The sequence below is a fragment of the Caretta caretta genome, chromosome 7 (assembly GCF_965140235.1).
Source record: "Caretta caretta isolate rCarCar2 chromosome 7, rCarCar1.hap1, whole genome shotgun sequence".
NCBI lineage: Eukaryota > Metazoa > Chordata > Testudines > Cheloniidae > Caretta > Caretta caretta.
In genome coordinates, this window is record NC_134212.1 from 12,320,165 (window position 1) to 12,333,385 (window position 13,221).

General features: G+C 40.1%; 1 protein-coding gene across 6 annotated transcripts in view; it reads right to left on the bottom strand.

Annotated features, from left to right (window-relative positions):
* The window catches only part of CNTN3 (contactin 3), a 244,007-nt gene that overhangs the window by 148,273 nt on the left and 82,513 nt on the right, over positions 1-13,221 (bottom strand). The window contains exon 1 of one of the 6 annotated variants that reach the window (XM_075130257.1): positions 1,031-1,048. The exons of the other annotated variants lie outside the window; for them this stretch is intronic. The gene's annotated coding sequence lies outside the window, so the exon portion shown is untranslated. Of the gene's footprint in view, positions 1-1,030; positions 1,049-13,221 lie in introns of those variants that run through there. 6 annotated transcript variants of the gene reach the window in all.

A 13,221-nucleotide genomic window follows, 5' to 3' on the forward strand; every position in this document is an offset into this window, starting at 1 on the left:
GTTGCACCACAGGGGCTACACAACCCTTAGGCCTGTAAAATATTCTGCTTAATAACACAAGTCCTTAGGCCTGAAATAGGTTGACACAACTAGCTCACCGAGTAATCACCCTATATCTGTAAACAGCTAAATTATAGTAAAAGATGTGCTGATGTTTTGGAAACTATTGGAAACTATGTCATAATATATCAGTTAATATCCCAAGATGACCAGTGGTAACACCTTAGGGAATTTTCACTTTATGTTATTATAGTAACTATTTGCAATGTTAATGAGTTAAAAAGGAATGAATGTGGCAACCTAAGAAAAATGGGGTGCCCCAAAATGAGTGGAACGAGGGAGCACGGGTAAGGCAAAAGGGGATGGAGCCATTGTATGAGCCTTAGTGGGTGTAAGCGTAACTCAGGGGGAAAAAGGTGTTGCTCTCCCTGCGTGCTGGGTGGGTTTGGAGAACACACAGGACGACGACAGGATGGCAGCCAGAGGTGATGGTGACACCAAAGATGATGTTGAGAAGGAAGACAATGACTGACACTCTGGGGGTCCCCCACCACAAGTTGAGAGAGTTGCCAGTCACAGAGGTAAACACTTCACTATCCCTCTATCTGCTTCTGTATTTCAGTGTTTGTTTATTTCAGTGTTTGCGATTGTGTATCTGCTTAGCGGACTGGTTAGTAGAGGACTTGTGATATAATGCAATTCTTTCTTCTGTGTTTCTAGTGGTTCTCTCATTCTAATGATACTGATACTAATATGCGTGATGCTATAGACCTCAGGGGACCAAACCTTTACTGACCATTGCAGTCTAAGAGATTAATCAATACATCAACCCATTGAGAAGGCTACAGCTCATATTAACAAGAGAAGACAGGGTTTTTTTGTAGGTCCCGCCAAAAATATGGCTACTAATTTCTTTAAATTTCTCAGCAACTGAGTGGTAAATTTAGGTATGTACAATATTTATATCTACAAAGGCAAAGCTACACTTCAGAAGATACCCTTTAGAAAGTTTCATCATGAACATACTTACACTGGGCACAGAGCACATTAAAACAATATTGTAGATTCTGTGTTTTATATAAAAATTCCATTCCTCCCTCTCTGATAGAACAGCTATCATGTACACAACACAAAAGTTGGCTGGAGCTGATTCTTTGAAGATACTCAGCCACCAGGCAAAAATATGTACCTGGAAAATGTGCAAAGAAAAATTCAGTTAGAGAAGATAATTGTTTCTTAATTCAAACACGGATAATATGATAACCAAACTGCATCTCTGGTTTATTGCAAGTAGTGGCCTGTAGAAGCTAGGTAATAGACTGTGGATAAAGTTCAAATTCCATTATGGCTAGAGAACAAAATGTTTACATACAAAGAACTACCAAACGTTCTGATGGTCAACTTGGAGACTTGTATGTCTTTTCCTAACACACAGAAATGCCTTCCAGCTTCATGCAGTGTTCCACTCAAGATGCACTCAGTATGCATCCGATGAAGTGAGCTGTAGCTCACAAAAGCTTATGCTCAAATAAATTGGTTAGTCTCTAAGGTGCCACAAGTACTCCTTTCCACTCAAGATGTCATCCTTTAGCATCCCTTGGAGTCCTGCTGAGACTATGTCCTAATTAACCTCCGAGTACAGGCTTCCAGGCACGAGTGGGGGAAACACAAAATAGCTATGTCCACACAAAATAGTGTGCCAACAATGCACCCAATTAAAACTCTCAAAAAGTAAGTTTCACCTGAGAGTCTCTGAATTTCATCTGCAGCACTTATATGGCCAATTAAGACTTCTTTTCATTCAAACTGACATCAAGATAAGTTATATAAGCCGTCTTATTACAGGCCATTAAGTTTGTATTTTAGTCTCTGTAGGGGTTTTGGCCTCCCAAGCTCTTTGGAACAGATTTAAATGTTGCTCCAACATCTTGCTAAAACAGGTAGAATGTTCTCACTCTTGTGAGGAATTCTGCTGAGAAAATGATGTAATAAACAATGACCTGTGAAGAACATGTTGAGTTTATTATGCATATAATGCATTCTTTCCTTTATTTCCTCTTACAGAAAAAGCTATACCCTCTCCTCACCATACCATGATCTTCATCACTTGTGTATGCTGTTCATGTACAGGCTTGGGAAGATAATAAAAGAAGAGACAAGAAGATTTACATCAAAAAGATTGGGTTGCTATGGGAATAAGATGGCAAAAATGTTACATAATCCAACATTAAAAACCCCCCGACAACTGGAGAGGACTCGGATGGAATTGAAACTGTTGCTTCAGCAGATAAGGTTATGATTAGGAACAACTGCTTTCTTTCCCTAATATACTCTCCCCACCCCCTCTCTCTCTATCTCTCTGTGGATTTTATTTTCTATTTAGACCTCATTTATCAAAGAATGCAAAATGGCATTGCCCTTAAAAAGCATGATGCAACAATATGACAAAGAACTACACTAAGTCGTAATATTTTCCAATATTTTGCATGCTATAGTAATTCACTTGTATAATCAGAGCGAAATCTTGGTCCCACCGAAGTCAATGCTAAGACTGGCATGGACTTGAATGGGCTTAGGATGTTCAAATGGACTTTGACACAAATGGCTGTGATTACTACTTTAAAAAAAAAGTACAGTATTTAAGCTTGAGTCTCCTGTCTCCAATGTTTGCCACAAGCTAGTAAGCAGCTGATTATAAATTCATTATCCCATAGCAACAGTCAGCAATAGCCATTCTGATTACTTTTAAAGGTAACATGCAAAATGAGCTGTCTATAGACTGCTGAATTAACAAAAAATCCAAGCCATTGTTAATGCTACTAGTTTATCTCAAACAACACTGTATTCTTATCAGAACTTGTTGGAATTTCTCAGCAGTTGGCACAGAGTGGCATGTTAAAAGCTGTATCTTTCTTGTTTTTAATCAGCCAGTACAGTGATAACAGTGCTACATTTCTAATGTCAGAGGAGGATGAATGTTGGACTTTTTTTTTTGTTCAGGAAAACACGAAGAAAGTTGATTTCCTCTTGCTATACATCCATGATGGGCTTGATTCATTACTCATAAGTCACATGATTTCCTCCATGCTAAACTTGGAAAAGGTGTGGAGCGCAACGCAAACAACTAAAAAGGTCCAAGTCACAGAATCACTCTTCCTATGAAAAAAAGAAAGGAGGACTTGTGGCACCTTAGAGACTAACCAATTTATTTGAGCATAAGCTCACGAAAGCTTATGCTCAAATACATTGGTTAGTCTCTAAGGTGCCACAAGTCCTCCTTTTCTTTTTGCGGATACAGACTAACACGGCTGCTACTCTGAAATCTTCCTCTGAACAATCCCTGGAAATATGTCTGAACAAAAAAGGAGGAGACTGGCTTAGCTAGCAGATTACAAAAAGAGGTGATGCCATTTGAAAAGCCTGCTTTTCATTTACACTTCAGCCCCTTCACATCACTACCGTGAGGTAAAGATGCCATATTGAGAGTATAAACTATATTTCCACTTCAAGACACTTTTCACTGCCAGGTTGGTGTAAAAGATGGCTTGAAGAATCAGGCCTTAAGTGTCTCTTATTATGAACAATTCTAACTTTGCAACTTGATCAATTATTGCACGTTTTATGGTATTAAAAATGCTTATTTGCCATAGTAATCCATTTAGCAGCCATCTCTGAAGTACCAGGGCATTCTTAATTGTAATCTTACATCAAACTCTTCTGGAAATTACTGTTGCTTCCACAATTATAACCGTATTTATAAGAAAGCAGAATAAAATATTTGTAACAGATGCTTTGGTCTTTATAAATAAAATACTTTTGTTTTTGATTTAATGGGGGAAAGGACATCATTTCTATTTTGGACACTTTCATGGCACAGCAACTGTCAAAGACAAATGGAGTGTGTCTGATGCTGCATTTTTCTTCTGTGCTGTCATTTTCCCCCAGCTGCAGAGGCAGGTGCAGTGGATTATTTGCAAACTATAGTATGAAGCACCACTTTTGGCATACAAGGGATAGGATGGCATTGCTGCATTCCCCAATTTAGGGGGTCGGGGGCTTGTGAATTTTTCAAGATTTATTAGCATGCTTCTTTATTGACCCCACTAAATAAAAATGGTGCTTTGAACTCAGCCAACAACACTTCATGCTTTGCACACCTGGCAGAAATCTTAAGATAATAGACATGAATATTTCTACATGTGTATTCAGGGCAATCCTAAGGTGGCATCTCATCATATTGAGCTGTATTTACCAAACATAACAATTCTTGTTACTTACATAGCTCTTTTCAGGTAGATCCCAGGTGCTGCACAAAGGCATGCACATGTTATTATTCTCTCTCTCACTTTGAATTACACAGACATGGAAACAGAGTTGCAATGATGACAAATGACCTGCCTATAGTCACAATGGAAACCCAGGTCTCCTGATTCCCAGTCTCGTGCCCTATGCACTAGTTCCTTTGGACCAGGGTTTTGGGCATTGTTTTAACCATAAAACTTCCTTGCTTCTGCATCACCACCTTAGCATCACTTCACCATATTTGTCAGTAAAGTTCTTTACCTCTATTAGATTAAAATATTCCAAATAGCTACAGTGATTAATTTGGATCACATCCCTATTCCACTCAAATCTCTTTTCCACTGTCTTCACTGTTATTGCACCTTTTGACCCTCTAAAGTTTTGTGAAAAACTAATGGATAAGAAGTGAATATCTTGTTCTCAGTCTGTCATGTTAAACTATTGTTTTGTTTTCTTTTCCATGACAGCAAGTAGTGCTTACCTGGAAAAAGGTCTCTTTTCCTGCCAAGATGTGTGTGTTTGAAAGGCAGTTTAGCTTGTTAGAAGACTGCTAAAAGTTCCTAAAAGTTAGCATGATTTTTTGGATCTGGAGAGGAAAAACCATCAGGAGACACTCAATTATTATTTTATTATTCTGTTTAATAATACAGAAGTTTGATTGACTGTACCAGTAAGGAGTTCTGGTTGTGCTAATCGTTTGGCAAAATATAAATGGGTCTTTATTTGCTTGGGTTTTCAAAAGCATACCATACCTGTAATGGGATGACAGATAGCCTTTTGCTGCACAACCTTGGGTTATCTATCATCAGAACCAGCAGGTTCCCTGATGAACACTGGCCCTTAAAATACATAACCAGTATGTACAGCATTTATTTCAAAGAGTTAAAGAGCAATATTATTCTATACATAATTAAATCAGAATGAAAATAGTGAATTACTGCACAAAGGAGCTTCAGTTATATAACAGAGATATCTAACTAACTTGTTCAGAAAACAGAAAAGCAGGAAAGCATTCTAATCACATTCATTATGGACCATCAAGAGCCAGAACAAGGTTTGTGGGTTTCTCCCAAAGTCTCTGATGACTTCTTCCTAGCCAAAACTCAGAACTATTACTCCATCCTCATTCTCCTAGACCTGTCAGCTGCCTTTGATGCTATTGACCGTGTCTTTCTTGTACTCCCTTGCCTCCAGTGACTCTGTCCTCTCCTGATTTTCCTCCTACCTCTCTAATTGCTCCTTCAGTGTGTCCTTTGGAAGATCCTCCTCATTGCCCATCCAACTTTCTGTAAGGGTTCCACAAGGCTCTGTCCTTGGACCAATTCTTTTCTCCCTCCTCATTATCTCTGGGTAATCTCATCCACAAACACAAATTCATGACTCAGGCTCCTAAGTGCTACAGAAATAAAAATGATAAAGTTTGCAATGTAGGAAAGGTTGTATTTGTTTTGGGCTTGGTTTTCCTGCACATTTGCCAGGTTATTTGGTCTTAGATTCCATCTTCACTACACCTGGCCCTCCCTTAAATAACACCACTAAGGTATATTTTTCCTTTACAGGGTCTTGAACTTCACCATTTCCCCAGGAAATTGACACTATCTTTGTGTTTACCCTCATGCTGGGAAAAAAGTGAAGTGACCATACTACGAGCAAAGGTGCTTTGGTAAACCTATACTTGCACTCACAAAGTGCTTTCCACCAACACACCCCTAAAAACACTTCACAAACGGGTACATATCAATATCCCCAATGCAAAGGTTGGAAAAGGGTGATTAAAGATGTTACAGGAGATCATAGAAATGATCACATACTGGATCAGACCAGTGGTCCAGCTAGTTTAGCATCTACTCTCCAACGATGGATAGTACCAGATACTTCAGAGGAAACATCCTGGAAAATAATTATGTAATAGTCTGCTTTTAATGAAAGTTTGTTTCTAACCCCCCATAAGTTACCAGTTGGGTTTTGCCCTGAACCATGAGGGCTTAAAAAAATAAAAAATGATTGTTGAATCTAATATAACTGGACATAAGCCACCTCTGCAATCACATAGTGAGTCAGTGCCAGGGCCAGGATAAAACTCAAGGCCTGTTTCCCAGCCCAGTGACTTATCCATCAAACCCTACCGCCACAGATAATCACCACTCTTCCTATTCAAAGCCAAAGCATAACCAGGTCTTTGGTAAGGCTCTGCCTTTAGTGGCTATTATGAAATAAACATTATGAAATATAAATATTTTGAAATAAACACCCCCGTTGCTTTGATGTGTTACAGCAATATATTGGATTTATGTACGGTTTACATTCTGTGGTACTTTAAACTGCAGTGAAGAAAAGTATGGTGTAAACTCTGATCCACAGCTTTGTTTCCCAATGCCATTTGCAAGGAAAAAGGTTTTTTTGGACTAAATTCTTTATTCCAAGTTCTTGTCATAATAGTCCCATGTAAAACTAAAATTGCCACTAGCCAAAATTATTCTATTTAAACCTCATAAAATCTGCCAGGGGTGTAATTTATGAAAGGGGACATGGAGTGTGTGTCATGTTGAAGTGAAAGCATAAGCATTTTGGAGGTATTCTGTTTTAAAACTGGACATTACCTTAAAGCAGAAACAGCTGCTTTTCAGGAGACAAGGTTTCCCTTCAATCAGAGCACACTTGGAAACAGAGAGGGTTTTTCGACAAAGTTCAGTATTAAAAAAAGTCAGCATTTGCCAAGAATTACCTCACAACGGTATCTGAGATTCCAAAGGGTTCCCCTACACTTAGAATAAGAAAAGTCTTGAAGGGAACGTGTCTCTAACTGCACCTATTGGGGTACATGTATTGTGTTTTTTGTTGTTGGTGGTGGTTTTTTTTTTTTTTTTTTGCTGGGGGTGGGAAAGGGGAGCATCTGTAACAAATGCATTTTCAAATTTGCTACAGCAGCCTGGCATTTCTATCCAATGACTGTGCTATCAGCTGGACTGCTGTAATGCAATGAAGACATCACAGTTCTTCATTCCTAATGGATTTTCGGAGACAGGATGCTCATTGTATAGCTCCAACAAGCAAAATTTGCATCAGATTAATAACTTCTTTCAATACACAGAGCATCACCTGAGCCAATAATATGCTGCCACTTTACTATTAGCATATTCCTACAAAGGGTATTTCTGTATTTATCATGATACACAAAAAGCCATATTATTAGCCTGTAAACTGTCATGCACCTTGATAAAGAACAGCTCTCTTTGCACAGCTTAATTCTTGATGGAAACTTAGTTTTAACATGACAATTTTTATATAATTTCAAGTAAGTGGTAGTGACAACAATCCATAGTCCTTTATTTTTAATTAATAGACTCTCACCCATGGAGAAACAACCCCTTCACAAGGGATAAAGGAAAAAGGGACCATAATTATTCTGAATGGCAGCCGTGTTACTCTGTATTCGCAAAAAGAAAAGGAGTACTTGTTAGTTAGTCTCTAAGGTGCCACAAGTCCTTTTCTTTTTGCATAATTATTCTGTTGGCTATAAAAATGAAATACTATAAATAATACCCTGTGGGAGCTGCCACCAGTATTCGGCCATATTCCAGGAAACACAAATCTGCTACTTCCCTACATTTACATTTATGATTGCAGGTATCCCCAAAACAGGGCACAGTTTCAACTTAAGAGGAAGAATTTACCTCAACACACAGGTTATTCTTGGGCTGTGCTCTCACACATATTGAATCAAAAGTGACTTTTGGTGCATTAATTTATTTCAGAGAAATGCTACAGGAACCAAAACTAAGGTACCTCCTAAGAAGTGTAGCAAAGAGGAAGCTGTCTTGCTACACAAGCTGTATTGACTGTCTTATACCTAACCAGCTGCATTCAAGGACATCATGTGACTATGTGACCGACGCCATAAGAAAACTAATGGATATAGATTGCATTCATTATGGAGATCAGATACTACAGTGATACCCCAGATGAATACATGTCTTGTTCCATCAGTATTAGATACAATATTGTGCTGTCCCTGGACCTTGCTGAGGAGACTGTTTTCCATATCAGCCTCTGGCTAGTAAGTGCCTAATGAAACTGAAGTCCTCCACACCACCATCATCCTTCACATCTGGCTGCCAGCACAAAGAATTCCTTTCACTCTCTTCCCATGCCCCATTCACATCACATCATCCTGAGTGTGAAGGAGCGGGTCTGAACTGCCCCCACACCTCGCATCATCTTCATCGGTGAATACCTCCAGTGTCTGTCGCTGCCTTGGCCAATAACCTTCCAAAGTAGCAAAAGATACTTAGTTTTGCTGCTGCCCACAGTAAACAGCAGCAGTGAAACTCACCAGTCTGTTCAGATAAATTGCATGAAGTGGGAAAATAGTATTCTAAAAAGAGTAGAAGCCACTGCTGGCCCCCTTAAATATAGCTAGCAGCCATTATGTCAGTCTCTGCTACATTGTCTTTAATGTGGAACCACTTTATGCAGGTAACGAGTGCATTAAAACGTGATGGAGACTGAATAGCCAACAGCTGAGTCTTTGTGTATAAGAAGGAGAACCACTTGCATTTCAATGAGGTCCCAGTTTCTCAGGTACCAGCTCAAGAATATTCCTCAGCACGGAGTGATACCCCAAGCATATGATCATAAAATAAAATGTGTTGATGGTTTTACTAATTAATCTTGGTCTTAAAATCACTTTAGAAACTCCACTCTTGTATTTTATTTTCAATCCCGGTCATTCTATATTTACTCTCTTTCACAAATGAAATAACACATGCCTTGAGTCTCAATCTGTTTGACTACCAGCAGATCATGACATTAACACACTAACTGAAACTGCTGCTGTACAGAAGACTTAAACTGACACTTTTATGAACAAGCAACTTTTGAAAAAAATGCTAGCTTGGGTCCCAAATGCCATTTTAAATAAAAGATATATAACGCTTTCGAACAAATCTAAAAATCCAATCCTAAAATAGTTCTGAATACCCAGAGGCTACCAGAAATAGTTGCTTTTGTACACAAGTAAAAGCTTCACGAGATCCTAAGGTAAAATCAAATGGAAGACCAAACTGTGGCAGATCAATTCTAAAGGCAGCATTCTACACCACTTTTATGATGTCTGACAATGTAAAACAGAGATGGGAACCTCAGCAGCTGCATTATTTTGCCAAATAGAGATAATATTCCCAAGAGATCAAAAGTTTTCCTTTGAGAATTTGCAGGGCGTGGAGGAGAAGCAAACAATTCCACATGCATTCACTGACTAACACAGTATTTCATGAGTATCCACAGTCACAGAAGCATAGCTTTGTGTAGAGGTAAACTCCAATTAGCAAACACATCAATGGGCAACCAATACTTTAGAGTAAGGAGAGCACTGGATAACCAAAATTTAGTTTGTGAATGAATGTTAGATTCAGGGGAACAAAGGAAATAATGGAGAAGCTTAAAATCAAATTTTAGTCCTCCGAATCAGGGTTTTCCTGTATTCCAAAGGCTGCAAAAGGTGGTTTAAGCTACCCACTGATGAATTCTAAAACAAATGTTAAAAATATTTGTAATTGTGTAAAATTCCATAAAAAAAGTTACACACAAAAGTGTTAAGTGCCCATGAACCTCCAGAGCAATATTTTGAAAGGGTATTGCTGTGATAATTGGGCCTACAAGTTTACCCTATTTGGAAGCTTAATTGTAAAAAGCATTTGAAAGTTTATAAGATGATATAAAAACCTATACAAACAAATGTTAATGGGAAATAGTCCCAAGTTGCTTTCAATAATGAATGTTATAAGCAGGCGCAAGAAAACCAGACAGAAAGTCTAAATTAGTCAAAAAGGCCATATTGATATGATTGAAAGACTGTGTTGAAATCATGCCCTTAACACCCCTGCCCAAAATACAACAAACAAACAGATGTGGAACTGGAAATTGACGAACCAAAAGTTGGTGTATCAGATATTAGGACTAAACTGGTGAACAAAATAATGAGGGGATGGGCTATTCCACCCATCACTCCCTCTTTGGTTCCTTAAAGAAAGAAACTCAGGGAGGAAATATGGAAGAACAGAGTGAGGCTACTTAGACAAGCTTTACCAACATGGCTGTCAACCCCACCATCTCCTGGGACCGTGAACCTTCTTCATCCAACTCCTAACAGATGTTCTGACCTGACCGGGCCAAAGGGACCAAATAACTTAGCCGTCTCCACCAGCATTATTTGAATCCCATGAAGTACCTGGGATGAAATGGGATTGGACTTAAACAGTAGCAACTTATTTCAAAAAGTGGGAGTGTATTAATAAAGTTTGCGGATGATACAAAGCTGGGAGGTATTGCCAATTTAGAGAAGGACAGGGATATCCTACAGGAGGATCTGGATGACCTTGTAAACTGGAGTAAGAGTAATAGGATGAAATTCAATAATGAGAAGTGTAAGGTCATGCATTTAGGGATTAACAACAAGAATTTTAGTTATAAGCTAGGGACGCATCAATTAGAAGTAACGGAGGAGAAGAAGGACCTTGGAGTATTGGTTTGATCATAGGATGACTATGAGCCGCCAATGTGATATGGCCATGAAAAAAGTTAATGCGGTCTTGGGATGCATCAGGGGAGGTATTTCCAGTAGGGATAAGGAGGTTTTAGTACGATTATACAAGGTATTGGTGAGACCTCACCTATCATACTGTGTGCAGTTCTGGTCTCCCATGTTTAAGAAGGATGAATTCAAACTGGAACAGGTACAGAGAAGGGCTACTAGGATGATCCGAGGAATGGAAAACTTGTCTTATGAAAGGAGACTCAAGGAGCTTGGCTTGTTTAACCTAACTAAAAGAAGGTTGAGGGGAGATATGATTGCTCTCTATAAATATATCAGACGGATAAATACCGGAGAGGGAGAGGAATTATTTAAGCTCAGTACCAATGTGGACACAAGAACAAATGGATATAAACTGGCCACCAGGAAATTTAGACTAGAAATTAGACAAAGGTTTCTAACCATCAGAGGAGTGAAGTTTTGGAATAGCCTTCCAAGGGAAGCAGTGGGGGCAAAAGATCTATCTGGCTTTAAGATTAAACTTGATAAATTTATGGAGGAGATGGTATGATGGGATAACATGGTTTTGGTAATTAAATATTCATGGTAAATAGGCCCAATAGCCTGTGATGGGATATTAGATGGGGTGGGATCCGAGTTACCCAGGAAAGAATTTTCTGTAGTATCTGGCTGATGAATCTTGCCCATATGCTCAGGGTTTAGCTGATCGCCATATTTGGGGTCGGGAAGGAATTTTCCTCCAGGGCAGATTGGAAGAGGCCGTGGAGGTTTTTCGCCTTCCTCTGTAGCGTGGGGCACGGGTCACTTGCTGGAGGATTCTCTGCTCCTTGAAGTCTCTAAACTACGATTTGAGGACTTCAATAGCACAGATATAGGTGTGAGGTTTTTTGCAGGAGTGGTGGGTGAAATTCCGTGGCCTGCGTTGTGCAGGAGGTCAGACTGGATGATCATAATGGTCCCTTCTGACCTAAATATCTATGAATCTATGAAACTAACAACTTCTTTTTTACCCCAAAGGACAGTTATTATCATTACCATTTAGATACCATCTAAGAGACTGTCAAGTAAGGGGAGGAGGAGGAGCAGTTTCCTTCTAAAACTCTCTCCAGCTAAAGGAAAACAAAACAAGAAATGTTGCTCAAATGAAAGTCTGACTTAACATTTTACAGTTCAAATCCTTTAACTGATTTTTCCTTCTTTTCTATATCTTTAATAAAAAGTTACAAGGATTTTAATGATGTTTGCACTATGGTACTAAGCAGGCTGAGGTCTCTATATACCAAACTGTAAACCTTGTTTAACACTGTTTAATGCTGGACAATGACTGAGCTATGTTAACACCTTTAACCCACATAATACATCTAAATTAATAAAACAGTACCCTATACTGACTGTGGGTGGCAATTTCAAAAGCATTCAGTGTTGGCCTAACTTGGCTCTACTGGCGTCAACAGATGTAGAGTTAGGCCAATGCTGAGTTTGTTGTTTGTTTTTAGCAATTCCATTCTACTTCTGTGGTAGTGACAAAGTCCAATCACATATTTAAGTACATCACACAATTTAATCATTATAGTTTTTGATGACGAGCACACTTTGCCTCGTTTTCAATAGCTCTCCAGAAGGCATGGATCAGAGTTCACATTACACTCTCCGTCAGTACTCAGCCCAGGTGGGGGAAGCTAATGACATGGGCGTCAGGTTTGTATAATTTTTGGTGGTGCCCAGAACGGGCCCAAGCAGAGCCATCCCATCCATAGGTTGGCCCGGGGCAACTGCTCCAAGCCCTGCGCTTTGTGGGGGACCCACACTTCAGGGGAACACAGGGTCCAGGGTGGCCTGGAGGGTTACCGGGGGACCTGGCGCCGGCAGCAATGAGCAACCTGGCCCCAGTCCGCCCCTCTCTGCTCCACCCCACCAGCTCCTAGTATCATTCGGGGAAGGGGGCGGAAGCTGGAAAGTGCTGGGGCAGGGGTGGGCGCTTGGGAGAAGAGGTGGAATGGGGGCAGAGCAGGGGAGGGGATTTAGGAGAAGGGGTGGAGGCGGAACAAGGGTGGGAAGAGGTGGAGTGGGGCAGACTGCGGCCAGGTCACTCGCTGCTGCTGACACAAGGTCCCCTGCTAACCCCCCTGGACCCAACTCCACCCCTGAACCCCACGTTCCCCTGAAGCGTGGGGCCCAGGGCAGTTGCCCCGGTCCGACCTATGGATGGGACGGCTCTGAAAATATAAGCCCAAACATTGGTGGAGCCAGGCCCACCTTCCTGCATATTGGTTGAGCAAGGGCACCACGGTCCCATATAACTAGCCGCCGATGACTAATGATCCAACCTGCAGACCAAATTCAGTGAATCCTGGTCATGTGCCACC